Below are 27,031 nucleotides of genomic sequence, written 5' to 3'. Positions count from 1 at the left end.
TTGGAGGGCGGCGCCTGTGGCTCAGTCGGTAAGGCGCAGGCCCCAAATACCGAGGGTGGCAGGTTCAAACCTGGCCCCGGCTGAACTGCAACTAAAAAAATAGCCGGGCGTTGTGGCGGGTGCCTGTAGTCCCAGCTACTCGGGAGGCTGAGGCAAGAGAATCGCTTGAGCCCAGGAGTTGGAGGTTGCTGTGAGCTGTGTGATGCCACGGCACTCTACTGAGGGCCATAAAGTGAGACTCTGTCTCTACAAAAAACAAACAAAAAAAAAGATTCCTTTGGAGTTTCGGGAGGCGTCTATGGCTCAAGGAATAGGGCACTGGTCCCATATGCCGGAGGTGGCGGGTTCAAACCCAGCCCCGGCCAAAAACCAAAAAAAAAAAAAAGATTCCTCTGGAGTTCCAAGAGGTTTAAATCTCTACACTACTTCATGCTAAACTGTGTGAAGATGGACATGTGAGATTCCCTGAAGACAGAATCTCCAGCTTTCGTGAGACTCTCTAAGGGACTTTCAATCATACTTACAGTGATCCCGCCTCTTTGACTGCCTATTCTTCCTCTATAGGAAAAGACTAGATTAATCTAAACTATCACTAAATTATCTAAACGTATAATTAACATTTTCTCCAAATAGATTGTTTTTTTTTTTTTTTGTAGAGACAGAGTCTGACTTTACAGCCCTGGGTAGAGTGCCGTGGCCTCACAGCTCACAGCAACCTCCAACTCCTGGGCTTAAGTGATTCTCTTGCCTCAGCCTCCTGAGTAGCTGGGACTACAGGCGCCGCTACAATGCCCGGCTATATCCAAATAGATTTTAAACAGTTATCTAGTTCAGTCCTTAACACATGTATGATACATTTGGGAGAAACTTAATTTGAACCGCATTTCTAAATTTTTGTTAATGAAATATATTTCAACTGTTGCCATTTTGCAAATTAGCAACAACGCCCTCCTTCTCATTTATATTCATAATCCCTGGAACATGTGGAATCAAGATAACACATCATCAGACTTCGAAATGTTTAACTCAATCCCCCAGTTTACCTACTATAATTTGTAAAGTTTTCACGAACATTTTCTTAAACTGAGACATATTCGCACATAAACATTTGTGCTCTCTAGTTTAAAAATAAAGAACCCCCACCGCCCCACATTTCAGATACTTGGGTAAAAGCAACATGGTAAGCAAGAACCCTCTTTTTCATAGTAGTAGTATTTATTAAGTATTTATTCCCCTTTAATTTTTCTACTTCCTCAATTTAAATATTTTATTTTTACACATTTTGGTCTATTTTCTATGAGGATTTCTTACTCAAACATATAGAATTATCAAATTCGGGTGGTGCCTGTGGCTCAGTGAGTAGGGCACCGGCCCCACATACCGAGGGTGATGGGTTCAGGCCCAGCCCCGGCCAAACTGCAACCAAAAAATAGCCGGGCGTTGTGGCGGGCGCCTGTAGTCCCAGCTGCTCGGGAGGCTGAGGCTGAGAGAATCGCGTAAGCCCAAGAGGTTAGAGGTTGCTGTGAGCTGTGTGACGCCACGGCACTCTACCCAAGGGTGGTACAGTGAGACTCTGTCTCTACAAAAAAAAAAAAAAAAATTAAAAAAAAATTATCAAATTCAACAACATACTACATATTACTGCATAACCGTTTTTCGTTAACAATTATATTCTTCTGCGCAGCCATATTTAAGGATCAGAGTTTTGACCAGCCTAAAAGCTTGATTTTGCCAAAGGCATCCTTGCCTCTATTTCATAACCAATGAACATAAACACCAATTTAACAAGGGAGAATGGCACATGCCTACCTGGTTATCTGAGAGGACTACTTAACCCCAAGACTTCAAGACCAGTCTGGGCAATACAGCCAAATCCCATCTCAAAAAATAATTTTTTTTTTTTTTTTGGGAGACAAAGTCTCACTTTGTCACCCTTGATAGGATACCGTGGCATCACAGCTCACAGCAACTCCAACTCTTGGGTTTAAGCTGTTCTCTTGCCTCAGCCTCCCAAGTAGCTGGGACTTACAGGCGCCCACCATAACACTCAGCTATTTTTTGTTGCAATTGTCACTGCTGTTTAGCTGGCCCAGGCTGGGTTCGAACCCGCCAGCCTCAGTGTATGTGGGTGGCACCGTAACCACTGTACTACAGGTGCCAAGCCTCAAAAAATAATTTTAAACATTGTTGGTGGGGCGTGGTGTCTCCCACCTATAATCCTAACACTCTGGGAGACCAAAGCCAAGAGGATCATTTGAGGTCACAACGTTTGAGACCAGCCTGAGCAAAAGCAAGACTCTGTCCCTACCAAAAATAAAAAAATTAAGTGGGTTTGATGCCCTGTAGTCCCAACTACTTGGGAGGCTGAGGCAGTAGGATTACTTAAGCGTAGGAGTTTGAGGTTGCAATGAGCTATGATCATGTCATCGGTACTCTACCCAGGGCGACAGAGCAAGACTCTGTCTCAAGAAACAAAACAAAACAAAAAATTGAATTACTAATTTTTGACACCTTAAGAGAAAAAATATCTTTTTCACAAAATACAATTTTTAAATCCTCTGAAGGGCCAGGCACAGTGGCTCACATCTGTACTTCTAGCACTTTTTTTTTTTTTTTTTTTTTTTGAGACAGAGTCTCACTTTCTTGCCCCCGGTAGAGTGCCATGACGACATAGACTTCTAGTACTCTTGAAGGCTGAAGCAGGAGGATCCCTTGAGCTGAGGAGTTCCAGAACAGCCTAAGCCAAGTGGAGACCCTGTATCTACTAAAAATCGAAAAATTAGTCGGGTAGTGTGGTGGGCACCTGTAGTCTCTGCTACTTGGGAGGCTGAAGCAGGAGTATGGCTTGAACCCAGGAGTCTGAGGTTGCTGTGAACTGGGCTGACACTGGCATTCTAGCCTGGGCAACAGAGTCAGACTCTGTCTCAAAAATAAATTCATAAATAAAATACATACAAAAAATAAATAAATCCTCTAAAATTATGCCAAAAAGCACTATACAAAAATTCAATGGGAATAGATGAGTTGGGTTCTTTATTCTCCTTCCTCGGTGATCCCTCATCTGTGTCCTATTCTATGATCATTCCGTGACACGTATGCACTGAAATAAGAGGTCATGAGAGGTGCCTGAGAGCCACCCTATTTTGGAGGCACTCATATGAAGCCAACACACAAAATGTAAAATCCTTTTTATATTTATTTTCCTATGTCTTCCCCAAATGTCCACAGTCTTCAAAGTAACTCTCTAATCCCCATTAAGGATTCCTTCCCCACATCCCGTACAACTCTCTACTGGGGATGGGGGGCAATCTCATTCTTTCTATAGCTGCTACTGTTTCCTTCTCATGGCAGCATGGTGGTATTAGGCAAAAAAATTGCTCGATGTAGCAGCAGCAGCAATTTACATACAATAGCTAAGTTAATGTGCAACTTTCTCTTGGCAGAATTACTAACAATTCTACCTATCTTTCTAGCTTGAACCCAATGTTCCAGGCAGATTAGTGTTAAATATTTGCCTGGTGGCTTCTTCCTTCAAAGATACAGGGAATGCTCTTTCACAGAGGTAGCAAAGTTTCTCCACTGTGGAAGAAGTAGGGGCTCTGAAGCCAGAGAGGGACCGGCTACAAGGACTGTTGACACCTGACAAAGCGACTAATCCAAACACAAGAGCTGGGGGGCGCCTGTGGCTCAAGGAGTAGGGCGCCGGTCCCATATGCCAGAGGTGGTGGGTTCAAACCCAGCCCCGGCCAAAAACCACACACACACAAAAAAAATCCCAAACACAAGAGCTCAGTCTTTTGACCTTTCTATAATATTCATGGATCAGTTGCTCAAATCTGGCATGTTCGAAGGCCACCAGTTCCTTCTTAGTTTCACTGCCCTGCCATAAGGCCAAATCTGTCTCATCTAGTGAGTCACTACTGCTCCTTTCCAACTGCATTTTGATTTCAGCCCACTTGCGCAGCTCATCAGGGCTGCACCATATGTTAGTACCATGTAGGCAGAATGTGACTAATTTTTTTCTATAACACTGTCAGAGTTACTTTTAAAATTACTTATAATCTTGGTGTCTCTGAAGAGTGATTATAATACACAACCTTCTAGAAATGACTTTGTAATTATTTTTCTGAGTGTTCAAAGGAGATTCTCTAGCATTTTCATTCCCATTTCTCAGATAAGGGAACTAAAGTGAAGAGAATAAAGTGACTCACATTCCACAACCAGCAAATGAGTTTGGACTTTGAGTCACAGTGCTATGTGGTAAAACAAAGTAGTTTGTAAAATGCTTTTTTGGGTGGGGCTGGGGCTGAGGTTTGAACCTGCCACCTCTGGGATATGGGGCTGGCACCCTACTCCTTTGAGCCACAGATGTCATCCTGTAAAATGTTTTTTTATTGGGAAATTCAAATATTACTTTGCTTTTCTTTTTTGTGGTGATTAGTAAACTTTAGATATCACAACTACCTGCCTCAGCCTCCCGGAGTGCTAGGATTAGAGGCATGAGCCACCAAGTGCCTGGCCTAACACTGTTACTATTAAAGAGAATAAGGCAGCTGACTGATGAAGACACCTAAGAAAGGAATTAGGGCTTTCATATTAACAGAATTCATCTCTGGAAGGAGAAATAATTACTAATAACAGTTGTAGAGTGATAGCTAAATCTTTTACATGTGATTATGTTACCTATTCTACAGAAAAAAAAATTTTTTTTAAATAACTCTCAAAACTATGAAGCACAGGGCAGCACCTGTGGCTCAGTGGGAGGGTGCGGCCCCATATACTGAGGGTGGCAGGTTCGAACCCAGCCCTGGCCAAACGGAAACAAAAAAATAGCCGGGCATTGTGGCAGGTGCCTGTAGTTCCAACTACTCAGGAGACTGAGGCGAGAGAATCGCCTAAGCCCAGGAGTTGGAGGTTGCTGTGAGCTGTGATGCCACAGTACTCTACCGAGGACAATAAAGTTAGACTCTGTCTCAAAAAAACAAACAAAAAAAAACTATGAAGCACAACATAAAGAAAACTCCCAACTTTACCCTCTGTTCCAAAACAAGCATTTTGTTTTTGTATAGTATTTCTTCTCCTGTTTTGCCTGAAACTTTTGTGTGGAAACTGCCCTTGTCCAGGTGAACCAGTAGTATATCACATGTGAGCTAGTTATCACGTCATTTGAAATTACCCTGGCAACTCAAACGACATTCATGCAGCTTGGAATGTAAATCTTATGGATGGCATAATTACAAAGTTTGGAGCTATTTTCAATCACTCAGCTGTGTATCTATGTGTACATTTTCTTCAATCAACCTTTCTTGCCAAAGCAGAGTGCAACATTAGCTGAATTCCAGTAAAGAAAAGCAAGGGACAGGGTGAAATAATATGTCAAAACAAGTTCTATAAATACATCTTTTGGCCTAGTATCTCAAAAAGGAAGCAAAACAGCTTCAAGCAACAGAAAAATGAAGGTTCTAGATAACAGAAGAGGCCAGGGAACTGCAATAGTGTTTCATACCATACCTATCCTCCCTCTCCCTAATCTTGAAGGGTTTACATCCAGCTGCAGGCTTTATCATTCCAAGCCCTGCCTCTTGCCTTACCTCCATACCCAACACATCAGTGTCCTTCTTCTCACTGAGGTCACTCAACAGACAATGTGTCCTTCCACAGCACCTAGCATCTAACTTCTTTCATCTCCAAAATCCTTAACCAAGCAGCCAAGAACCCTGCTTGTACCATCTGCCCCAGCCTCACCCCCCAAACACACAAGCACTCAAGCAAGAAACTTCCATATGGTCTTGTCTCAGGACTTTGTCCTGAAAAACTTTATTCAATCTCTTTCTGTTCTTAATTTCTTAATTCTACAAAACCAGAGAAACAAAATCCTTTTTATGGAGACACTTCCTAAGACAAGTTATATGTCAGGAAGTAAAAGTTACACTTCTGCTTTAGCCAATCAGGGAGTACTTTGGCAAAGCTTGAATTGCCCTCAAAGGACGTATTGCACTAGGATAAAAGATGTCTTCATATCTTACTGTTTTTTTTGTTTGTTTGTTTTTTGAGCTGTCACCCTGGGTAGAGTGTGGTGGCATTACAGCTCACAGCAACCTCCAACTCCTGGGCTCAAGCGATTCTCCTGCCTCAGCCTCCCAAGTAGCTACTTAATCGGGTTTTTTTAAATTTTATTTATTTGTTTGTTTTGGAGACAGAGTCTAATTCTTATTGAGCTGGTCAGAGGGCCATGGCATCATAGCTCACAGCAACCTCAAACTCCTGAGCACAAGGGATCCTCTTGCCTCAGCCTCCTGAGAAGCTGGGACAATAGGCACCAGCCATGACACCTGCTAATTTTTCTATTTTTAGTAGAGACGGGTCTCGAACTCCTGAGCTCAGAAAATCCACCCACCTTGGCCTTCTAGAATGTTAGGATTACAGGCATGAGCCACTATAATCATTTTTTTTTTTTAAGTGACTTCAAACCAGAGGCTAGGGCTCACACCTGTAATCCTAGTACTCTGGGAGACCAAGTTAGGATTGCTTGAGGCCAGGAGTTTGAGACCAGTCTGAATAACAGAGTGAGATCCTGTCTCTACAAAAGAAAAGAAAAAGAAAATTAGCTGGGCGAGATGGTGCACGCTTATAACTCCAATTACTTGGGAGGCTGAAGCAGGAAAACTGCTTGAAACCAAGAGTTTTAAGTTGGAAGTCGGATGATACCACTGTACTCTAGCCCAGGCAACAGCACAAGACCCTGTTTCAAAAAAATAAAAAAATAAAATGGGGGGCTGGGGGAGACTTCAAATATCTTGCTTTAATCCCTCTCCAACTGTGATCCTAAAAGTGCTTCCCACATTTAAATACCTACTTAAATATCTGTCGCATCCTTCAAATCCCTCCTAAAAAAATCTTAACTGTTCTATAAAATTAATTAAACTTGTCAGTGCTTTGATTTCACTTTTATAAAAACAGGCTCTTTAGAAAATGGGAGAGCTATCAATCAAAAGAGCATCCACACTTTTAGGGAACATCTACTATATACCCAGAACAGATCTAAATGAGATTTTTTTTTTTTGAGACAGAATTTTATTATGTCGCCCCTCGGTAGAGTGCCATAGTGTCACAGCTCACAGCAACCTCCAACTCTTAGGTTTAAGCAATTCTCTTGCTTCAGCCTGCCGAGCAGCTGGGACTATAGGAACCCTCCACAATGCCCGGCTATTTTTTGGTTGTACTTGTCCTTGTTATTTAGCTGGCCCGGGCTGGGCTCAATCCCACTAACCTTGGTGTATGTGGCTGGCACCATACTTACTGAGCTATCAGAGCTGAGCCAATAAATGAGATTTTTTTAAAAAGGCCCAATCCCTGTTCTTGAGGAGGAGCTTATGGTTTTGTTCAGAAAATGACATACACCAGAAAAAAAAAAAAATCACAGGACAACACTTATCCAAGGGAAAGTGTTGCCTTAAATCTGAGGCAAAAAAAACAAACCCCTAAGGAGAGCTGATTCTATTTTCTTCATATAAATCAAATTTCTGGGGTTGCTCCTGTGGCTCAGTAAATACGGCACCGGCCCCATATACCAAGGGTGGCGGATTCGAACCAGGCCCCGGCCAGCTAAAACAGCAGTGGCAACTGCAACAAAAAACAGCTGGGCGCTGTGGCGGGCGCCTGTAGTCCCAGCTACTTGGGAGGCTGAGGCAAGAGAATCACTTAAGCCCAAGAGTGGGAAGTTGCTGTGAGCTGTGACACCAAAGCACTCTTCCGAGGATGACAAAGTGAGACTCTATCTCAAAAATAATAAAAATAAATAAAATTTCTGTGCTACTTATAATTAATTATATCATCCATGATAGAATATTTTTGCTACCCTCCACTGACCAGTAATTTTCTTACCATTATTTCTTTTGAAAAGATCTCCTTGGCGGGTGGTGCCTGTAGCTCAAAGAGTAGGGCGCCAGCCCCATATGCTGGAGGTGGCGGATTCAAACTCAGCCCCGGCCAAAAACTGCAAAAAAAAAAAAAAAATCTCCCTGGCTCGGTGCGTGTAGCTCAAGCAGCTAAGGTGCCAGCCACATACACCAGAGCTGGTGGGTCAAATCCAGCCCGGGCCTGCCAAACAGCAATGACAACTATAACCAAAAAATAGCCAGGCATTGTGGCAGACGCCTGTAGTCCCAGCTACTCTGGAGGCCGAGGCAAGAGAATCACTTAAGCTCAGGAGTTGGAGGTTGCTGTGATCTGTGATGCCACTGTACTCTATCCAGGGTGACAGCTTGAGGCTCTATCTCAAAAAAAAAAAAAAAAAAAGAAAGAAAAAAGATCTCCCTATTTTCTTGTTACATTCCCACAAATTTTTGTTTATGGACAGTCTTTCCCTCCTGTGCCTCACTGCAAAAGCATCTCCAGACATGGGGTGCAGGAAATAAGAGTTAAAGAAGCTAAAATTATCTTCTCAACATCTTCAGTAAATAGTCTGGTACTAGCAGAGATAAACTAGTAATTTCTGGCGTGTCCCATGAGTTTGTTATTTGGCTTACTTCTCTTTGTCATCAATAAATGAACTAATATCATCTAGTTGATGGTAACCTGCAAAACCAAAATTATACAGTCTTTTTTTTTTTTTTTTTTTTTTTTGAGATAGTCTCACTATGTCACCCTCAGTAGAGAGCCATGGAGTCACAGCTCACAGCAACCTCAAACTCTTGGGCTCAAACAATTCTCTTGCCTCAGCCTCCCAAGTAGCTGGGGCTATAGGCGCCCGCCACAATGCCTGGTTTTTTTGTTGTTGTTCTTGTAGTTGCCATTGTTGTTTAGCTGGCCTGGGCCAGGTTCGAACAAGCCAGTCTCAGTGTATGTGGCTGGCGCTGTAACCACTGTGTTACAGGCGCTGAGCCCATACAGTCATTTTCATAAGGATATTATAAAATGAAAATGGGTTACTCTGATTCATAATTCAATAATCCTAAATAATATTCCAAGTGTGTGAATAACACAAATATTTACTGTAAGACTATATACCACCCACCCAGACTCTGAGGTTATACTATTGCTTTTTTTTTTTTTTATTTTTGCAGTTTTTGGCTGGGGCCGGAGTTTGAACCCACCACCTCTGATATATGCGGCTGGTGCCCTACTCCTTGAGCCACAGGCACCGCCCCCCACCCTTTTTGGAGACCGAGCCTCAAGCTATCACCCTGGGTAGAGTGCCATGGCATCACAGCTCACAGCAACCTCCAACTCCTGGCCTTAAGCGATTCTCTTGCCTCAGCCACCCAAGTAGCTGGGACTAAAGGTGCCCGCCATATGCCTGGCTATTTTTTGGTTGTAGTTGTCATTGTTTGGCAGGCCCAGGCTGGATTCGAACCTGCCAGCTCTGGTGTATGTGGCTGGCACCTTAGCCACTTGAGCTACCAGTGCCAAGCCTATATACCCACAGCTTTCTAATACCAGATATGGTACTTAACAAGCCAGGTAACTCTGGGCAAATTGTTTAACTTCTTTTAGCTTACCTCCGTTTCCTCATGTGGACAATGGTTACAAAAACAGTTATCAACCTTATAGGGTATTTGTTAGGATTATAAGATTTGTATCTGTAAAGCATTAGTAGAGCAGTGCCTGTTACACAGAAAGTGATCAATATTTGTTGTTATTATTTGAGGCACTAAGCCTGGTGCCTATGGTAGGAAAGGATGAGTCCTAGAAAGTTTTAGTCTTTGACACAATGATTATCTCTCTTCAAAATGGGGTACCTGAAATTACACAGAAATATGTCCTACTAGAAGCAGTAACAGGATAGCAGATCTTCAAACTCAAATAGTCCCAGCAATGTCCAGTGTAAATATCCTCTTCATTATGGAATACTGAACTGCTTATTCTAATAAACTGTTTAAAAATGTATGAATATGTATTTATTCTCCTCGTTATACCAAGACAGGATTTGTGGGTGCTTTCAAAATGGATACAATAGAAAAACATATACTAAAGAGACCAGGGAGGGCGGCACAATAGAAAAACATATACTAAAGAGACGGGGGAGAGCAGCGCCTATGGCTCAGTGGATAGGGCACCGGCCCCACATACTGAGGGTGGCGGATTCGAACCTGGCCAAACTGAAACAAAAAAATAGCCAGGCATTGGGGCGGGCACCTGTAGTCCCAGCTACTTGGGAGGCTGAGGCAAGAGAATCGCTTAAAGGGAAAGACTGAGTGCGGTGGCTCACGCCTGTAATCCTACCACTCTGGGAGGCCAAGGCAGGTGGATTGCATGAACTCACCAGTTCAAGATTGGCCTGAGCAAAAGGGAGACCCCGTCTCTACTAGAAATAGAAAAACTGAGGCAAGAGGATTGCATGAGCCCAAGTTGGAGGATGCTCTGAGCATGATGCCATGGCATTCTACAGAGGGTGACAACTTGAAACTGTCTCAAAAAACAAAAACAAAAACCAAAAAAAATAGGGAAAGCTGGACAATAATAATAGATATGTTAACCAGTGTCATTTACTTGTTAACCAAGTCTGAGCTGTAAAATTAAAGACCTGCCCCTGATTTTAATCTCCCAACAACAGCCCAGATGTGAGGTGCACAATGTTTCATGGCATAAATGAGAAAGCATCAGTAGGACAGTAAAATAAGATGGGCACTAAGAATAGCCCAGAAGGGAAAGCCGATATAATACCACACTCAACAGAATTTTTAGAAAGTCATTAAGTACGCTGGCTCCCTGAGAGACTCAGCAGCAGGTCGTAGACCCTAAACATACACGCACATTCAAAACCAACAAGTTACAGAACAGATTTCTAACCCATTCAGAGACAATACATCAGCAGTCACATAGAACTCTACATCCACACCACATAGCCACAGGAAGAAGCTGCCTCAGGAAAGGTGTTTCTCTAGCATTTAAATTCTTTTCCTCCTCCCCTCATTTGCCATAGTTACAAACAGTATGTGCAGAGAACTGTCTCATCCCTGCTCAGCTGACAAGTTCTATTCCCAACTCCACATGCTTATGACTCATGGGGGAAGTGGGGGAAGGGAGTAAAAGGAAACTGTAAAACAAAGAAACAAACTTGAATTTAGACTTAAATTGATCGAAAGCAAGGACGTCATCTGTTTAATCAGAGTATCTCATAAAAAAAAAAACAACAAGAAAAGGATTTTTTGAAAATACAGAAACAAACCTAGTATCATTTGAAAATAGCCTGAAATCCATCTACATATCATGTCCCTACTAATCCTCAAATAGTCATGACACCAAAAGGCATTAAAAGGCCTCTGTAAGGCTAGACTCCAGAAAGTACTCTGAATCAGCGCAAACATAACACAAGTTGCTGTGAAGCCCAAACAGGGCATTCCCCACAGATCCTTTCTCAGCAGTAAGTCAAGTCAACAGGCTTAACCTAACCTCTTGCACCCTCTTCCAAAAAAGATATGCACTAAATCATTTCTTAAGGAGGTGAGGGTGTCTCATCTTTTTCTACCCAAATTTTATGTTAGGAAATTTGTGTGCCAGGAAAACAATTCCATTCCACTCCTAAAAGCAGATCTTTGTAATCTGTAAAAAAAAAAAAAAAGAAAGAAAGAAGGGGGGGGGAGCACACTACTACTTCAATAAGATATATTTTTAAGGGAATCCAAAGATCATTTCTAACACGACTTTTACCAGTTTGACACTCCCCCAATATGTTTTGTTAAATAATACAAATCTTGTCTCCTCACCCCATCCTTGAGATACTGAAACATTTTCTGCAATTTACAATTGGCAAACTAAACGAAGTAAACAAAAAAGACAAACAGGTCACCTCTTTCACTTGAAAACCTCAGTCCTCCACAAAAACGTACACAGACAGACAGATGGATGCAAGTAAGAACACAAACTGCAAGCCCTGGCTGAGTCCTGAGCAGGTCTGAGCCAGTGTGGGTATGCAGGGCAGCCGCAAGGCCTAGCTAGTGGGCCGCTCCTGCTGTTGCTGTACAAATATAGAAAGCTGAAAAGTGGAACAGCAGCTTCAGCAGAACAGATTCTGCTCCATGCTCAGAGGGAGGAGCAGAGAACTGAACAGCTTTATCCATACATGGCTGCTAAAAGGGGGCCATTAGTGAAAGCCCAATTATCTCACACACATGCATTCTGTTCACATGCTCCAGACAAAAAACAGAAACACACAGGCTGGTACTTGAAGTAAAGTTTAAGAGATGCTATTTCAGTCAAAGAACTTCCGAATAATTTCAGTCACTTAACATCAAGAATCCTTCAGCATGGGAAATGGAAAGACACTGTGAAAATTATTACTAGCTCAGATTCTTAACAGATCAACGGTAGCAAGGCTCAATTTATCACTTAAATCCTGAAATGTAACATGCAAAAAAGATAATCCTCCATTTGTGCGAACAACCTAACCTACACTGGCCCTCTGGTGGTTTCAGAATGAAGGTCTCATTCCAACTCTCAGACTATGTTTTGGAGTCCTCCTCACCTGTTGACACAAGTTAAAATAAATTCTGACAGAATTTTTAAAATATATTTTCCAGGACGCTGGCTTATTAATCAAAAGCCAAGAATTTAAGCTCCAAAAATTATTTTACTTAGAACAATAATTCATTTAGAATCAATGTCAAGTATAGCCGGGCATTGTGGCGGGCGCCTGTAGTCCCAGCTACTTGGGAGGCTGAGGCAAGAGAATCGCTTAAGCCCAGGAGTTGGAGGTTGCTGTGAGCTGTATGATGCCATGGCACTCTACCAAGGGCCATAAAGTGAGACTCTGTCTCTACAAAAAAAAAAAATCAATGTCAAGTATGTGAAATGCTTGATTTCTGACCAGTGTGAATTCTCCAATGATTAAAAATGCATGGTTGGGGCAGCACCTGTGGCTCAGTGAATAGGGCGTCAGCCCCATATACTGAGGGTGGCGGGCTCGAACCCAGCTCCAGCCAAAAACGGCAACAACAATAACAACAACAAAAATAGCCGGGCGTTGTGGCAGGCGCCTGTAGTCCTAGCTACTTGGGAGGCTGAGGCAAGAGAATAGCTTAAGCCCAAGAGCTGGAAGTTGCTGTGAGCTGTGATGCCACTGCACCCTACCGAGGGCAACAAAGTGAGACTGTCTCAAAAAAAAAAAAAAAAAAAAAAGTATGGTTGACTGGCTTAAACGATTCTATTCTTTTTTTGTTGTTTTTGCTTTTTTATTTTATTTCATTGCATATTTTTTATTTCTTTACTTTTTTGTTATTGTTGTTGTTGAGACAGAGTCCCACCCTATGCCCCTGAGCAGAGTGCAGGGGGCATGGTGGCTCACTGCAACCTCAGGCTGTGGGCACGCCACTGCCTCAGCCTCCGGAAGCCCCTGGGATTAAAGGTGCTCACTGCGGTGCTAGCTGGGTTTTTCCATTTTTTTTCATGAGTCAGGGTCTCACGGTCAATCAGGCGAGTCTTGAACTCCTGAGCGCAAGCAATTCTCCCTCCTCAGCCTCCCACAGTGCTAGGATTACAGGTGTGAGCCACCGCGCCGGCGATTCTATTCTTTCTTATTGAATCGATCAAGTACTTAGTGTGCAGCGTTTACATGTTTATTTAGTATCGCAGGGGCTGCAGTACAAATGAAAACCATACTATCACTGAGGTCCCTCCAATGTAGTTCCTAGATTGACACATGAGATACTAAAGGCTGGTAACACATGACTTACTGGACTAAAGTGTGAGGCACAAAATATAAATGCTATGCACATTACGAGAAGAGACCACTGAAGAAAGACCTAGACCTTCTTGAATGGGGTCCCATCTACCAGCACTCTCTCTCTTTTTTTTTTTTTTTGCAGTTTTTGGTTGGGGCCGGGTTTGAACCTGCCCCCTACAGTACATGGGGCTGGAGCCCTACTCCTTGAGCCACAGGTGCCACCCATCTACCAGCACTCTCACAAAGAATGCTGCAATATCTAAATGAGAAAATGCAGAAAGAGGAATGCTTATTCACTGTTTATGGAACTGCAAATTAGTACAACCTCTATGGAAAATAGCCTGGAAGTTCCTCAAAGAACTAAAAGTAGACCTATCATCCCAGAAATTCCACTACTGGGAATCTACACAAAGGAAAGAAGTCATTTTATCAAATGCAAATATTCATCTGCACTCAAGTATTTATTACTGCACAAAATCACAACTGCAAAGATGTGGAATCAACCTACATGCTTATTAATTCATAAGTGGATTATAACCAAATGCAGTATAAGTACACCGTGGATTACTATTTAACCATTAAAAGGATGAATTAATGCCTTCTGCAACAATTTGAATGAAAGAGGAGACCATTATCCTAAGTGAGTATATAAAGAATGCAAAAACTGGCTCAGCGCCTGTAGCTCATGCGGCTAAGGCGCCAGCCACATATACCGGAGCTGGCAGTTTGAATCCAGCCTGGGCCAGCCAAACAACAATAACAACTATAACCAAAAATAGGTGGGCGTTGGGGCGGGAGCCTGAAGCGACAGAATCACTTAAACCCAAGAGTTTGAGATTGCTGTGAGCAGTGATGCCACAGTACTCTACCCAGGGCAACAGCTTGAGACTCTGTCTTAAAAAAATAAAAAGTAAGAATGCAGGGCAGCACCTGTGGCTCAAAGGGGTAGGGTGCCGGCCCCATATGCCGGAGGTGGTGGGTTCAAACCCAGCCCTGGCAAAAAAAATGCAAAAAAGAAAAAGAATGCAAAAACTAACAACACACGTACTCTCTATTAAATTGGAACTAACCAAAATGCAGAATACAAATGCCTACATACAGTAACTAAGAAAATGCCATAAAGGCTACGTTGAACAGTTGAGGAGAATATTTCAGATTGTATATGAAATCAGCACATTGTACCCCTTGATTGCACTAATGTACACAGCTATGATTTAACAATAAAAATAAATTAATAAAAAAAATAAAATAAATTGGAACTAACCAATAATCACACACACGTGCACAGAGGGAAGTAAAACTCAGTGGAAATCAAGCAAGGGAGAGAAGGGAGGAGGGAAGGGGTGAAAACAGCCTTAATGGGTATAATGAACACTATTTGGGTGACAGGCACACCTATAGTCATGACTAAAACAATCCATTTAACTAGAAACATTTGTACCCCTTAATAGTTTGAAATAAAGAGGAAATAAAACACACTGCTAAATTAGTTGTCTAGCCATCAAAGGGAGTTCCAAAGAAAGGCACTGCCCAGCTCCAACCCATTACGAATTGTCGGTGGATATGTGTGTACGATTCTAAGCTGATGGGCCATAAATATACAAATATATTCGTAGTTCCCCAGCAACACACTTTCCCTAAAGCTTAAAAAAAAACAAAAACAGAGGCCAGGTGCCATGGCTCACACCTGTAATCCTAGCACTCTAGGAGGCCAAGGCAGGTGGATTGCTTGGAGCTCATGAGTTCAAGACCAGCCTTGGCAACAGTAAGACCCCATCTCTAAAAATAGCTAGTGTTGTAGCCAGCACCTGTAGTCCCAGCTACTCAGGAAGCTGAGACAAGAGGATCATTTGAACCCCAAGAGTTTGAGGTTGCTGTGAGCTATGATGCCACTGCACTCTACTGAGGGTAACAAAGTCATTAAGACTCTGTCTCCAGAAAAGCAAAACAAAAATAAAAACAAAAACAAGGTAGGCAAGGTGGCTCATGTCTGTAATTCTAGCACTCTGGGAGGCCAGAGGCAGGAGGATCCCTTGAGCTCAAAAGTTCACAATCAGCCTAAGTAAGAGCAAGACCCATCTCTACTAAAAACAGAAAAATTAACTAGGCATTATGGTGGGCACCTATAGTCCCAACTACTTGGGAGGCCAAGGCAGGAGGATCACTTGAGGTCAGGAGTGTGGGGCTGCTGTGAGCTGGGCTAGTACTACAGCACTCTAGTCCAGGCAATGGAGTAAGACTCAGTCTCTAAAACAAAAACGAAAAATACCACATATCATCAAATTCTTAAGATATAAGCAATCAGAGCGGGGCGTGGTGGTTCACACCTGTAGTCCTAGCGCTGTGATAGGCAGAGGTGGGTGGACTGCCTGAGCTCAGAGGTTCGAGACTAGCATGAGGCTGCATGAGCCAGAGTGAGAACCTATCTCTACCCAAAAAAAAGAAGAAAAAAAGCCGGGCATTGTGGCGGACACCTGTAATCCCAACTACTTGGGAGGCAAAGGGCAAGAGGATCGCTAAAGGAAGAAAGGAAAAAAAACACAAGTTCAAACTAAGATGAATGAAAGCCAGCTGAAATTGAAAGCAAAATTAAAAAAAAGATATAAGCAATCAGGCAGTGCCTGTGGTTCAGGGTGTAGGTTGTCGGCCCCATATACCGAGCATGGTAGGTTCAAACCCAGCATGGCCAAACAGCAGCAGCAACAACAACAAAAAGATATAAGCAATCTACCATAAGTACTTGCTTTAAGGCCAGGCACAGTGACTCACGCCTGTAATCCTGACACTTTGGGAGGCCGAGGCAGGTGGATCTTATCTCTGAAAATATCCATGCACTGGCTCAGCACCTGTAGCTCAAGCGGCTAAGACGCCAGCCACATACACCAGAGCTGGTGGATTTGAATCCAGCCCGGGCCCACCAAACAATGACAACTACAACCAAAAAACAGCCAGGTGCTGTGTTGGGCGCCTGTACTGTACCCAGCTACTTGGGAGGCTGAGGCAAGAGAATCACTTAAGCCAGGAGTTGGAGGTTGCTGTGAGCTTTGATGGTACAGCACTCTACCCAAGCAACAGCTTGAGGCTATGTCTCAAAAAAAAAAAAAAAAAAAAAAGAGGGCTGAGCCTGTGGCTCAGTGAGTAAGGCACCGGCCCCATATACTGGAGGTGGTGGGCTCAAACCCAGCCCCGGCCAAAAAAAAACAAAGAAAAGAAAAAGGGGCGGCACCTGTGCCTCAGTGGGTAGGTCTCCAGCCCCATATACCAAGGGTGGCAGTTTCAAACCTGGCCCCAGCCAAACTGCAACAATAAAAAAAAAAAAACAGCTGGGCTTTGTGGGGGGCGCCTGTAGTCCCAGATACTGGAGAGGCTGAGGCAAGAGAATTGCCTAAGCCCAGGAGTTGGAGGTTGCTGTGAGCTGTGATGCCACGTACTCTACTGAGGGCAATAAAGTGAGACTATCTCATATTAAAAAAAAAAAAAAAACAGCCAGGCATTGTGGCAGGCTCCGGTAGTCCTAGCTATTTGTGAGGCTGAGGCAAGAGAATTGTTTTTTGGGTTTTTTTGCAGTTTTTGGCCAGGGCTGGGTTTGAACTTGCCACCTCCGGCATATGGGGCTGGCGCCCTACTCCGTTGAGCCACAGGTGCTGCCCAAGAGAATTGTTTTGAGCTCAAGTGTTTGAGGTTGCTGTGAGCTAGGATGCCATGGCACTAGTATCAAGGGCAATGAAGTAAGAAAGACACTGTCTCAAACAAAACAAAACAAGAACAAACCATAAGTACTTGCTTTAATATATTTTATTAGCAAAATTAACTGTTTGGAATTGGATTTCTTATGTGAAGGAAACCCAGTAAAAATAAACAACTCCAAGCAAAAGACCACACTTAACATATACGAAGCATGATAAATTAAATCAAAATCATGGCTTGGTGCCTGTAGCTCAAGTGGCTAAAGCGCCAGCCACATACACCAGAGCTGGCGGGTTCAAATCCAGCCCAGTCCTGCCAAACAACAATGACAACTACAACCAAAAAAATAGCTGGGCCTTGTGGCAGGCGCGTGTAGCCCCAGCTACTTGGGAGGCTGAGGCAAGAGAATCGCTTAAGCCCAGGAGTTGGAGGTTGCTGTGAGCTGTGTGAGGCCACGGCACTCTACCGAGGGCCATAAAGTGAGACTCTGTCTCTACGAAAAAAAAAAAAAAAACAATGACAACTGCAACAACAACAACAAAATAAGCCAAGCGTTCTGGCAGGCGTTTGTAGTCCCAGTTACTTGGTAGGCTGAGGCAACAGAATCACTTAAGCCCAAGAGCTGGAGATTGCTGTGAGCTGTGACATTACAGCACTCTACTAAGGGCAACATAGTGAGACTCTGTCTCAAAAAAAAAAAAAAAGAAAGTAATCTTCATGACAAAGCCCAGCCAAGCATAAACAAGTCACCCTGACCAAGAAATTTTTCAAAATAGTACATTCCAATTCAAACTGAACTAGAACTGTTTTTAGAGGAAAGAATAATTAACTTCACAATGCTTTTTTAAAACGGTTTGTTTTGGGGTGGCGCCTGTGGCTCAGTCGGTAAGGCGCCGGCCCCATATACCAAGGGTGGCGGGTTCAAACCTGGCCCCGGCTGAACTGCAAACCAAAAAATAGCTGGGCGTTGTGGTAGGCGCCTGTAGTCCCAGATACTCGGGAGGCTGAGGCAAGAGAATCGCTTCAGCCCAGGAGTTGGAGGTTGCTGTGAGCTGTGTGATGCCATGGCACTCTACCGAGGGCCATAAAGTGAGACTCTGTCTCTACCAAAAAAAAGGTTTGTTTTGTTTTGTTTTTTTAGGGTTGTAGTTTTGTTTTATTTTTTTTTTTTGTAGAGACAGAGTCTCACTGTACCGCCCTCGGGTAGAATGCCGTGGCGTCACATGGCTCACAGCAACCTCTAACTCTTAGGCTTACGCGATTCTCTTGCCTCAGCCTCCCAAGCAGCTGGGACTTACAGGCGCCCGCCACAACGCCCGGCTATTTTTCTGTTGCGGTTTGGCCAGGGCTAGGTCTGAACCCGCCACCCTCGGCATATGGGGCTGACGCCCTACTCACTGAGCCACAGGTGCCGCCCAGGGTTGTAGTTGTTGTTTGGCAGGTCAAGTCTGGGTTTGAACCTGCCAGCTCTGGTGTATGTGGCTGGTGCCCTAGCCGATGAGCTATAAGCGCCAAGCCTTTAAAAAGGTTTTCAAGAAAGTTTTAGCTTATGTCTTATCACACTATAGCTCATCTCAGGGAGCTTACATGAGAGCAGAATGCCTTAGGTAAGGGATACTCCACTAGCCAGCTCCTTAGTATTAGCATGTTTACTTTTTTTAAAAAAAGGTAAAGGTCCTAGTTACCTGTTGCTAATGCTACCTTGTAGCAAAGAAAGTAGGAGACAAGTACAGAGGGAGAAAAACCCTGCCACATGGAAAACTGGAGCGAAGAGGAGGAAAAGGCAGGCAAACAACATCTACCTGTGCTATCAGCACGACAGGCACTATGAGGACGGCCACTCAGTTTGTAAATAGTAAATACCTGGTTTAAAAAAAAAAAATTTGCTCAGCATTTGGGAGGCCAAGGTGGGTGGATTGCCTGAGCTCACAGGTGCGAGATTAGCCCGAGCCAGAGAGAGACCTCATCTCTATAAATAGCCGGGCATTGTGGTAGGCACCTGTAGTCCCAACTAATTGGAAGCCTGAAGGAAAACAATAGCTTAAGCCCAGGATTTTGAGGTTGCTATGAGCTATGATGTTATGGCACTCTATCAAGGACAACAAATGAGACTCCGTCTAAAAAAAAAAAAAAAAAACATTGCCTTTATCTAAAACAATTAAAAAAAGTGTCTGTAACAATAAAAAAAGTTATCTGTTGGCTAGGCATGATGGCTCAAACCTGTAATTCTACCATTCTGGGAGGCCAAGGCAGGTGGATTACTTGAGTCCAAGAGTTTAAGACTAGCCTGGGCCACAGAGATAAACCCCACCTCTATAAAAAATAATAATAGTTAGCCGGGCGTTGTGGCAGGCGCTTGTAGTCCCAGCTGCTCGGGAGGCTGAGGCAAGAGAATCACGTAAGCCCAAGAGTTAGAGGTTGCTGTGAGCCGTGTGATGTCACGGCACTCTACCTGAGGGCGGTACAGTGAGACTCTGTCTCTACAAAAAAAAAAAAAAAAAAAAATTAATAATAATAATAATAGTAAAATATCTGTTACTGAAACATTTAAGACTAAAATTTTTAGACTCTCATGGCAACCTAAGTCATAACACTGCACATACTGTATATAAAGCACATATGTAGAGGCTTAACTAGTAAACTCAAAATGAGACATATGTCCAATGTGGGCGACAACATTATTCTGGGAACCTTAACTTTAAAATCTTCCAAATTTTATTTTGCAGCCCAAAGATGATATAATAGAGTCAGCTATGCAGAAGGTGCAAGCTCAAGGAAGAAGAGGTACAAAGAACATAAATAGAAGAAAGATAAGAAGAAAATTAAGGATGTCAGGGAAAAAAATTTGAACATGTCTCTTTCCCACTGTGAATCACCTGTAAATGGAGACTTAAAAAACAAAACAGTGAGGACATATATCAAGTTAGCATTTGGGACACTCTTTAATGTGAGCTCAGTCAAAAGAAGACATGGTCACAGATCAGACAGTTTGATACTGTGGAACTGATTCCCAGGCAATCCAGAGAAGACTGTTTTCTTTCTCTTTTCTGGACACTCAAGGGATATGGCTGTCTAGAATTAAGGAGCGTTATCAGAGCCAAAATAATGATCGTAGGGCAAGGGAATTGGGAGAGGGGGACCAGACTTAAAGGAAGAAGAAAAAAATAATAAGGAATACAAACCTAGGATCAACAACATCCAATTTTCTCATCTACTAAATTATATGTGTAGGGATACCTCCAACTATCTGCCCATAGAAACTCCATTATGATCCGTGTGAGTCTTCTGAAATAAAAAAGATGCTAGAATGCTACCTATTCTTAAAACCACACTTTGCTGCCACTTCTGTTAGGGTTAAATTACTCCTCCTTTTTAATAAGAAAACAAGTAAGCAAGTGAAGAACACAGTTATCTTTTTTTTTGGTTTTTGGCCAGGGCTGGGTTTGAACTCGCCACCTCCGGCATATGGGACCGGCGCCCTACTCCTTGAGCCACAGGTGCTGCCTAGAACACAGTTATCTTATTAGGGGAGTTAACAGATACATCTATCTTACTAATTCTCAAAAAGGCAAAAACTGTAATAATACAGTTTACATTACTAATTGATAGTTAAAAGTTATACCTGGTCCTAGCACTCTGAGAGGCCAAGGCAAGTGGATTGCCTGAGTTCACAGGTCAAGACCAGCTTGAGCAAGGTGAGAACCCCGTCTCCAAAAAAACAGCCAGGTGACTTTGGGCAACTGTAGTCTCAGCTACGTGGGAGGCTGAGGCAAGAGAATTGCTTCAGCCCAGGAGTTTGAGGTTGCTGTGAGCTATGACACCCTAGCACTCTACAGAGGATGACAAAGTGAGACTCTGTCTCAAAAAAAAAACAAAAAAAAGTTAGACTGGGGCCAGGCAGGGCAGTTCACGCCCATAATCCTAGCACTCTTGGAAGGCAGAAGCAGGTGGACTGCCTGAGTTCAGGAGTTCAAAAGCAGTCTGAGCAATGCGAGACCCTGCCTCTACCAAAAATAGAAAAACTAGCCAGGCACGGTGAGCGCCTATAGTCTCAGCTACTAGGGAAGCTGAAACAAGAGGATCACTAGAACCCAGGAGTTTGAGGGTACTGTGAGCTATTACTGCTATGGCACTCAACCCCAGGGCGACTAAGATTCAGCAAGTTAGAACAAGATAGGTTCTGTAGATTTGTTCTTTTTTTTGTAGAGACAGAGTCTCAGTGTACCACCCTCGGTAGAGTGCCGTGGCGTCACACGGCTCACAGCAACCTCTAACTCTTGGGCTTACGCGATTCTCTTGCCTCAGCCCCCCGAGCAGCTGGGACTACAGGCGCCCGCCACAACGCCCGGCTATTTTTTTGTTGCAGTTTGGCCGGGGCTGGGCTTGAACCCGCCACCCTCTCACTGAGCCACAATTTGTTCTTAAGTTGAATCTGTATGTAAGTTCAAACAGGTACATTTTACCTATTACCTGTAATAGCCTCCATTCATAAGTGCGAGTCATATGTCAGTGGGATGTTTGTAACTCAGGGACTGTCCATACTACCATGTGAAAAGAGGTGGGGTTACAAAAATAAAATTATTTCATACTGTCATAAGACTGGGTCTCAATAAGCAAGATAGATACAAGAAAAGACTATAGCATATGAAATGAGATGACTGGTAGCCTGGTCCTATTTTTTCTTTTTATTTATTTATTTATTTATTTTTTTGTAGAGACAGAGTCTCACTTTATGGCCCTCGGTACAGTGCCGTGGCCTCACACAGCTCACAGCAACCTCCAACTCCTGGGCTTAAGCGATTCTCTTGCCTCAGCCTCCCGACTAGCTGGGACTACAGGTGCCTGCCACAACGCCCGGCTATTTTTTGGTTGCAGTTTGGCCGGGGCCGGGTTTGAACCCACCACCCTCGGTATATGGGGCTGGCGCCCTACCGACTGAGCCACAGGCGCCGCCCTTTTCTTTTTTTTTAAAGAGACAGTTTATCGCCCTCAGTAGAGTGCTTTGAAATCAAAGCTCACAGCAACCTCCAACTCCTGGGCTTAGGCGATTCTCTTGCCTCAGCCTCCCGAGTAGCTGGGACTACAGGCGCCCACCCTACACCCGGCTATATTTTTGTTGCATTGTGGCCAGGGCCGGGTTCAAACTCCCCACCCTTGGTATATCGGGTCAGCGCCCTACTCACCTAACCACAGGTGCTGCCCAGCCTGGTCCTGTTCTACCACTTAATAGCTGGACACTCCAAGGAAGTTACTATTCTAAAGTTCCAAGTCTCTTTGTTTTATAAAATGGTGGCAATTCATCATCCTCCACCAACCTAATCAATGTAGAGTTCAACAGGGTGAGTTCCTTTCATTATACTGTAACTTAGCATATATTCTTATCCAAGAAAACTTTGTACAATTTTTTTTTTTTTTTTGAGACAGAGTCTCACTTTGGCCCACCACAATGCCTGTCTATTTTTACAGACAGCATCTTGCTCTTGCTCAGGTTGGTCTCAAACCCAACCTCCTCAGCCTCCCAGACTGCTAGGATTACAGGTGTGAACCACCTTGCCTGGCAATGTACAATGATTTTTTTAATGCAAAAATTCACTGGACAGATTAAAAACCAGAAAAACAACTAAGTAATGAATGTTTTAGAGAAAATGAGGGAAAGGGAGACTAAAAATGGGGCTAGCATTAGAGATTATTTTCAGAGTCATGGTATATATGCTAATGACTAAAATATTTGGTTACCTTAATTACCTTGGCTGTAAAATAAGAAATGCTGGTAGTCATGAAATTCCAGAATATTAAAAACTCAGTCATTTTCATTATAGCATTTTATACTGAGTTGATGTCAAGACAGCAAAAGACTGCTAGCAGTATTTTCACTTTGATTTTCTGGTAAGACCAAAAAAAAAAAAAAGTTGTAGCCGGGCATTGTGGTGGGCGCCTGTAGTTCCAGCTGCTCGGGAGGCTGAGGCGGGAGAATCACGGAAACCCAAGAGCTAGAGAGGTTGCTGTGAATCCTGTGACATCATGGCACTCTACCGAAGGCAGTAAAGTGAGACTCTATCTCTACCAAAAAAAAAAAAAGTTGGAGCCAAAGTGTCCATTTTTAGGCATGGCAAATTCTTCAAGGAAAAAAGAATCTGCAGCTATGGTGTAGGATACTTAAAACATTTCTGCGTATCTTATTAGAAAACACAACTTTGGGTGGCGCCTGTGGCTCAAGGGGTAGGGCGCCGGTCCCATATGCCGGAGGTCAAACCCAGCCCCGGCCAAAAAACAAAAAAAAAACAAAAAAAAAAAAAAGAAAACACAACTTTGTACTTTGCTTTAAGTTAAAAGCTATTAAAAAACTCAAACTAATAAATTTTTTTTTTTTTTTTTTTTTGAGACAGAGCCTCAAGCTGTTGCTCTGGGTAGAGTGCGATGGCATCACAGCTCACAGCAACCTCCAACTCCTGGGCTCAAGCGGTTCTCCTGCCTCCGCCTTCCAAGTTGCCTGGACTACAGGAGCCCGCCACAACACCTGGCTATTTTGTGGTTGCAGCCGTCATTGTTGTTTGGCGGGCCTGCGCTGGATTCGAACCTGCCAGCTTAGGTATATGTGGCTGGTGCCTTAGCCGCTTTAGTCACAGGTGCCAATCTTAAATGATCACTTACTACTACCTTTCCAGCAGTTGTGAAAGAGAAACATGAAGTAAAAGCTGAAGCACCCAACAGAAAAAGGTGTTAAATGACTGGCACACTGAGCAATTGACAAACAAAAAAATGGACCAAAAAAAAAAAAATTGGTGTGGAGGGCAGGCACAATAATGGCTCATGCCTGTAATCCTAGCACTCTGGGAGGTAAGGCAGGTGGACTGACTGAGCTCACAGGTTCAAGACCAGCCTGAGCAAGAGGGAAACGCTGTCTATAAAAATAGCTGGGCATTGTGCCGGGTACCCATAGTCCCAGCTACTTGGGAGGCTAAGACAAGAGAATCACTTGAGCCCAACAGATTGAGGTTGCTGTGAGCTGTGATGCCACAGCTGTGAGGGTGACTGTCTCAAAAAAAAAAAAAAAAAAAAAAAAAAAAATTATTTAGGTGGCGCCTGTAGCTCAGTGGGTAGGGTGCCGGCCACATACACCAAGGCTGCCGTGTTTGAACTTTGGCCGGGCTAGCTATAACAACAATGGCAACAACAACAACAAAAAATAGCCAGGCATTGTGGCAGGTGCCTGTAGTCCCAGCTACCTGGAAGGCTGAGGCAAGAGAATCTCTTAAGCCCAAGAGTTTGAGGTTGCTGTGAGCTGTGATTCCAAGGCATTCTATCAGGGCGACAGCTTGAGGCTCTGTCTCAAAAAAAAAAAAAAAAAAGGCGGCATCTGTGGCTCAGTGGGCAGGGCGCCAGCCCCATATACCGAGGGTGGTGGGTTCGAACCCGGCTCCAGCCAAACTGCAACAAAAAAAATAGCTGGGCATTGTGGCAGGCGCCTGTAGTCCCAGCTCTACTTGGGAGGCTGAGGCAGGAGAACTTCCTGGGCCCAGGAGTTGGAGGTTGCTGTGAGCTGTGTGATGCCACGGCACTCTACCAAGGGCTATAGGGTGAGACTCTGTCTCTACCAAAAAAAAAAAAAAAAGACAGAAAAAAAAATCTTTAGGTATATATAATAAATACCAAACTAATTTTAGTTCTGAACCCAAAACTCACTTTTGTATAAGTATACCTAAACAATGACAAAAACATTCAAACATACCACAAAAACACTAAACCACCAGCCTATTTGACTTCAGATTTTGCTTTATGAGGCCTATTTTGATACTCTTTAGCACACAATCATCTCATTAAGCACATTATAAAGTACTTTAAGCTCAGTATAGCATTTATCATCATTTCTTACCTCCCATCTGTTAAAGGACTAGCTTCTTCCAAATATGACGTTATCCTGTTAAAGTTCTAGGGTTTAGGCATGACTTAATTCCTTTAAAGAATTGTCTGTCTTAAGAAAAAAAAAAAAATAGCCGGGCGTTGTGGGGGGCGCCTGTAGTCCCAACTGCTCGGGAGGCTGAGGCAAGAGAATCGCGTAAGCCCAAGAGTTAGAGGTTGCTGTGAGCTGTGTTGACGCCATGGCACTCTACCCGAGGGCGGTACAGTGAGACTCTGTTTCTACAAAAAAAAAAAAAAGAATTGTCTGTCTTGGGCGGCGCCTGTGGCTCAGTGAGTAGGACGCCGGCCCCATATGCCGAGACTGGCGGGTTCAAACCTAGCCCCGGACAAACTGCAACAAAAAATAAAATAGCCGGGTGTTGTGGCGGGCACCTGTAGTCCCAGGTGCTCGGGAGGCTGAGGCAAGAGAATCGCCTAAGCCCAGGAGTTGGAGGTTGCTGTGAGCTGTGTGATGCCACGGCACTCTACCCAGGGCAACAAAGTGAGACTCTGTCTCTACAAAAAAAAAAAAAAAAAAAGAATTGTCTGTCTTGTCATGACTGACAAGCATGACTTAAAGGGAGATAAACAGGCTAATGAAAAATATTCAAATTATTCTGATTTACAGTTGCTCTTTTATTAGGGAGAAAAAAACAAAGTGTACAGCTTTAAAATGGGAAATCCAAAAAACTATCTTCTCTTTGAACTCCAGCAGAAGGGAGAGAGAAGAGCAGAGGCTGCCTGCCCAGGATGCTGTAGAAGGGATTCCTTTGCTGGACAGAAAGTTTTTCTGCATGACTTCTAAGGTCCTTCCTTAACTTCAGAAACTGGGATTTCAGTATGAAAAGTAGAGGTAAGGTAAATCTGACATGCGGGTGGAAACAACAGAGAAGACTGCTAAGAAAATAAAAGACCTAGACTGGAATCCTGCTTCTGCACTACGTGAACTTAAGGCATTTCAATTCCCCCATTTGCAAAATGAAAGGATTAGAGAAAAACCCTCTAAAGCTTCTAACATCCTAAGCCTATGGCTTACTTCCTCTTCCTCCTATGCCACCCACCACCTTCCTACTGCTGCACCTTACCATAATTAGGCAGCTTTTTAAATCTTCTAATTAATGGCACACATAAATTAAAACCTTAAACTTTTCTTTTCTATTTCTGGCTTGTTGCAAATGTATAACAGCATTTTATCAAGGAGTAGTTAATGCCACATAGTTCTTGATATGCTGGGTTTTCTTTGAACTCCAGTGACAGTTACACAGTGACAAGATGTAAGCAAGGAGCTTGTTACCATGGAGACCCACTAGGAATCCTGGGGGTGGCTCCCAAAAGCTTTTTTTTGGCCAAACCATCTTTTGATATTCCGGATCTGGCAATTGAGAAGGCTGATCTAATTTTTCTTCAGGAAGCTGCCTCTAAGAAATATTACCATGTAGTATGCATTTCTGAAGAAATATTAAACATATTTTAGTGGCTCTCTCTTGTAAAATAATTAAATATATTCAAGTCTTAGCTTGAGAAAAGGGTAAAATTAATTAATTCAAATCTTACTTTTTCCCTTCTCCATAAAAACAATTACATAAATACAAACTCAACTGAAGCATCAATGGCATATATATATATATATATATATATATATACTGTTATTGCTTTCCAGACCATATTGTATAAATTATATTTAGTATTTTTCCTATCAAAATTCAAACTTCAAAAAATTTGAGCTTCTTGGGCGGCGCCTGTGGCTCAGTGAGTAGGGCGCCAGCCCCATATACCGAGGGT

The 27,031-nt window shown here is 43.2% G+C and overlaps 1 protein-coding gene across 19 annotated transcripts in view; it reads right to left on the bottom strand.

Annotated features, from left to right (window-relative positions):
• Nucleotides 1–27,031, bottom strand: part of CELF1 (CUGBP Elav-like family member 1) — a 100,599-nt gene that overhangs the window by 52,109 nt on the left and 21,459 nt on the right. The window contains exon 1 of one of the 19 annotated variants that reach the window (XM_053560778.1): nt 11,792–12,187. The exons of the other annotated variants lie outside the window; for them this stretch is intronic. The gene's annotated coding sequence lies outside the window, so the exon portion shown is untranslated. Of the gene's footprint in view, nt 1–11,791; nt 12,188–27,031 lie in introns of those variants that run through there. 19 annotated transcript variants of the gene reach the window in all.

Source organism: Nycticebus coucang, chromosome 14, assembly GCF_027406575.1.
Source record: "Nycticebus coucang isolate mNycCou1 chromosome 14, mNycCou1.pri, whole genome shotgun sequence".
In the NCBI taxonomy this organism is placed as follows: Eukaryota; Metazoa; Chordata; class Mammalia; order Primates; family Lorisidae; genus Nycticebus; species Nycticebus coucang.
This window is presented reverse-complemented; position numbering and strand designations above follow the sequence as displayed.